Source organism: Durio zibethinus, unplaced genomic scaffold, assembly GCF_047325235.1.
Source record: "Durio zibethinus cultivar Kanyao isolate XHJ-2024 unplaced genomic scaffold, ASM4732523v1 HiC_scaffold_388, whole genome shotgun sequence".
NCBI lineage: Eukaryota > Viridiplantae > Streptophyta > Magnoliopsida > Malvales > Malvaceae > Durio > Durio zibethinus.
The window spans coordinates 707501-712500 of NW_028323011.1; positions in this window are offsets into that span (position 1 = coordinate 707501).

Here is a 5000-nt window from a genome sequence, read left to right on the forward strand (position 1 = left end):
CTGGGGCTTAGACATGGAATGAGCTCCGTATGCCTAAGTCAACCCACGGAACGAGCGTGCGGGCGCTCAGCCGGCCGGAGAGGCAGGATGCGCAAGCCGGGGATCGATCGGGTGGTAGGTGGGTTTAGGCACATCTTCAAATTTCTGCCGTGCCAATGCCATTTTTATGGCTTGTAAATTCATACAATGGTCCCCTAAGCCTTCACGTGAAGTTTCGTTGCAAGATGACTCGTTTTCTATTTTTCACGATTTTCGAAACTTTTTGCGGTTCGGGATTTTTTAGAATTTTTTTAGGAGGAGTTTTGGCCCCAAATTTTGTGGACGTGATCCTTCTATTTTTGTTGGCATGCACAAAAAAATTCAGCTAAAAACTCGAAGCGGAGAAGATTTCGCGACCGTTTGAAAAAAGTGTCCCCGTTTCAGACACTTCAACGGCTACTGGCAGCAAACCTGTAAAATCTCAAACGCTCTTTAAGGGGGTGTGAGTTCTCAGAGGTTTGATGAGGGATAGGGGGCCAACACAAGGGCCAAGCACCAGCACCCATCGCACGTCATGTGCGCACACCCCCCCGGCCCCCCTCCCAATCGCCGGAACCCCAATGCCGCCGGTCAGGTTCTCCGGCGGTACTCCGGCGATGCTCCGGCGATGCTGTCCCGAGTGAAAAAAATGCGGCACCAGCACATGCTGGAGCCAAGCATGGGCACCGTGGCTCAAAATCGAACTTCGGCCAAGGCCTCGACCATCAATGGCACATGATGACGCATGGTGATGGCACATGCATCGACCATCATCGGCATAGGCTGCCCTTCGGTACGGGCACTTGCCTCGACCGCCATCGGCACAAGCTGGGCCCTGGTGTGGGTTGTTGCCTCGATCACCAGCGGCACATGCTGAGCCTTGGTGCGGGCGGTTGCCTCGAGCACCATCCGCAGACCCTGGGCCCTGGTGCGGCCGGTTGCCCCGATAACCATCGGCACACGCTGGGCCCTGGAGCGGCCGGTTGCCTCGATCACCATCGGCAAAAGCTGGGCCCTGGTGCGGGCGCTTGCCTCGACCACCATCGGCACACGCTGGGCACTGGTGCGGGCGCTTGCCTCGACCACCATCGGCACACGCTGGGCCCTGGTGCGGGCGGTTGCCCCCAGCACCATCGGCACACGTTGGGCCCTGGTGCGGGCGCTTGCCTCGACCACCATCGGCACACGCTGGGCCCTGGTGCGGCAGGTTGCCTCGACCACCATCGGCACACGCTGGGCCCTGGTGCGGCAGCTTGCCTCGAGCACCATCGGCACACGCTCGGCCCTGGTGCGGTCGGTTGCCTCGAGCACCATCGGCACACGCTGGGCCCTGGTGCGGGCGCTTGCCTCGACCACCATCGGCACACGCTGGGCCCTGGTGCGGTCGGTTGCCTCGAGCACCATCGGCACACGCTGGGCCCTGGTGCGGGCGGTTGCCTCGACCACCATCGGCACACGCTGGGCCCTGGTGCGGGCGGTTGCCTCGACCACCATCGGCACACGCTGGGCCCTGGTGCGGGCGCTTGCCTCGACCACCATCGGCACACGCTCGGCCCTGGTGCGGTCGGTTGCCTCGAGCACCATCGGCACACGCTGGGCCCTGGTGCGGCAGGTTGCCTCGACCACCATCGGCACACGCTGGGCCCTGGTGTGGGCGCTTGCCTCGACCACCATCGGCACACGCTGGGCCCTGGTGCGGCAGGTTGCCTCGAGCACCATCGGCACACGCTGGGCCCTGGTGCGGTCGGTTGCCTCGACCACCATCGGCACACGCTGGGCCCTGGTGCGGGCGCTTGCCTCGACCACCATCGGCACACGCTGGGCCCTGGTGCGGCAGGTTCCCTCGACCACCATCGGCACACGCTGGGCCCTGGTGCGGCAGGTTGCCTCGATCACCATCGGCACAAGCTGGGCCCTGGTGCGGGCGGTTGCCTCGACCACCATCGGCACACGCTGGGCCCTGGTGCGGCAGCTTGCCTCGAGCAGCATCGGCACACGCTCGACCCTGGTGCGGTCGGTTGCCCCGAGCACCATCGGCACACGTTGGGCCCTGGTGCGGCAGGTTGCCTCGACCACCATCGGCACACGCTGGGCCCTGGTGCGGGCGCTTGCCTCGACCACCATCGGCACACGCTCCGCCCTGGTGCGGTCGGTTGCCTCGAGCACCATCGGCACACGCTGGGACCTGGTGCGGCAGGTTGCCTCGACCACCATCGGCACACGCTGGGCCCGGGTGCGGGCGGTTGCCTCGACCACCATCGGCACACGCTGGGCCCTGGTGCGGGCGGTTGCCTCGACCACCATCGGCACACGCTGGGCCCTGGTGCGGGCGCTTGCCTCGACCACCATCGGCACACGCTGGGCCCTGGTGCGGCAGGTTGCCTCGAGCACCATCGGCACACGCTGGGCCCTGGTGCGGCAGGTTGCCTCGACCACCATCGGCACACGCTGGGCCCTGGTGCGGGCGCTTGCCTCGAGCACCATCGGCACACGCTCGGCCCTGGTGCGGTCGGTTGCCTCGAGCACCATCGGCACACGCTGGGCCCTGGTGCGGCAGGTTGCCTCGACCACCATCGGCACACGCTGGGCCCTGGTGAGGGCGCTTGCCTCGACCACCATCGGCACACGCTCGGCCCTGGTGCGGTCGGTTGCCTCGAGCACCATCGGCACACGCTGGGCCCTGGTGCGGGCGCTTGCCTCGAGCACCATCGGCACACGCTCGGCCCTGGTGCGGTCGGTTGCCTCGAGCACCATCGGCACACGCTGGGCCCTGGTGCGGCAGGTTGCCTCGACCACCATCGGCACACGCTGGGCCCTGGTGCGGGCGCTTGCCTCGACCACCATCGGCACACGCTCGGCCCTGGTGCGGCAGGTTGCCTCGAGCACCATCGGCACACGCTGGGCCCTGGTGCGGGCGGTTGCCTCGACCACCATCGGCACACGCTGGGCCCTGGTGCGGGCGCTTGCCTCGACCACCATCGGCACACGCTGGGCCCTGGTGCGGCAGGTTGCCTCGAGCACCATCGGCACACGCTGGGCCCTGGTGCGGTCGGTTGCCTCGAGCACCATCGGCACACGCTGGGCGCTGGTGCGGGCGCTTGCCTCGACCACCATCGGCACACGCTGGGCCCTGGTGCGGCAGGTTGCCTCGATCACCATCGGCACACGCTGGGCCCTGGTGCGACAGGTTGCCTCGAGCACCATCGGCACACTATCGGCCCTGGTGCGGGCGGTTGCCTCGACCACCATCGGCACACGCTGGGCCCTGGTGCGGGCGCTTGCCTCGGGCACCATCGGCACACGCTGGGCCCTGGTGCGGGCGGTTGCCTCGAGCACCATCGGCACACGCTGGGCCCTGGTGGGTTTAGGCACATCTTCAAATTTCTGCCGTGCCAATGCCATTTTTATGGCTTGTAAATTCATACAATGGTCCCCTAAGCCTTCACGTGAAGTTTCGTTGGAAGATGACTCGTTTTCTATTTTTCACGATTTTCGAAACTTTTTGCGGTTCGGGATTTTTTAAAATTTTTTTATAAGGATTTTTGGCCCCAAATTTTGTAGGCATGATCCTTCTATTTTTGTTGGCATGCACAAAAAAATTCAGCTAAAAACTCGAAGTAGAGAAGATTTTGTGACCGTTTGAAAAAAGTGTCCCCATTTCAGACACTTTAACGGCTACTGGTAGCAAACCTGTAAAATCTCAAATGCTCTTTAAGGGGGTGTGAATTCTCAGAGGTTTGATGAGGGATAGGGGGCCAACACAAGGCCAAGTACCAGCACCCATCGCACATCATGTGCGCACACCCCCCCGGCCCCCCTCCCAATCGCCGGAACCCCAATGCCGCCGGTCAGGTTCTCCGGCGGTACTCCGGCGATGCTCCGGCGATGCTGTCCCGAGTGAAAAAAATGCGGCACCAGCACATGCTGGAGCCAAGCATGGGCACCGTGGCTCAAAATCGAACTTCGGCCAAGGCCTCGACCATCAATGGCACATGATGACGCATGGTGATGGCACATGCATCGACCATCATCGGCATAGGCTGCCCTTCGGTACGGGCACTTGCCTCGACCGCCATCGGCACAAGCTGGGCCCTGGTGTGGGTTGTTGCCTCGATCACAATCGGCACATGCTGAGCCTTGGTGCGGGCGGTTGCCTCGAGCACCATCGGCAGACCCTGGGCCCTGGTGCGGCCGGTTGCCCCGATAACCATCGGCACACGCTGGGCCCTGGGGCGGGCGTTTGCCCCCAGCACCATCGGCACACGCTGGGCCCTGGTGCGGGCGCTTGCCCCGAACACCATCGGCACAAGCCGGCCCTTGGTGCGGGCTCCTGGCTCGACCACCATCGGCACACGCTGGGCCCTGGTGCGGGCGGTTGCCTCGAACACCATCGGCACACGCCGGCCCTTGGTGCGGCCGGTTGCCTCGACCACCATCGGCACACGCTCGGCCTTGGTGAGGGCGCTTGCCTCGACCACCATCGGCACACGCTGGGCCCTGGTGCGGGCGCTTGCCTCGACCACCATCGGCACACGCTCGGCCTTGGTGCGGGCGCTTGCCTCGACCACCATCGGCACACGCTGGGCCCTGGTGCGGGCGGTTGCCTCGACCACCATCGGCACACGCTCGGCCTTGGTGAGGGCGCTTGCCTCGACCACCATCGGCACACGCTGGGCCCTGGTGCGGGCGCTTGCCTCGACCACCATCGGCACACGCTGGGCCCTGGTGCTGGCGGTTGCCTCGACCACCATCGGCACACGCTGGGCCCTGGTGCGGGCGGTTGCCTCGAACACCATCGGCACAAGCCGGCCCTTGGTGCGGGCGGTTGCCTCGAGCACCATCGGCACACGCTGGGCCCTGGTGCGGGCGGTTGCCTCGACCACCATCGGCACACGCTGGGCCCTGGTGCGGACGGTTGCCTCGACCACCATCGGCTCACGTTGGCCCTTGTTGCGGGCACATGCCTCGACCACCATCGGCAC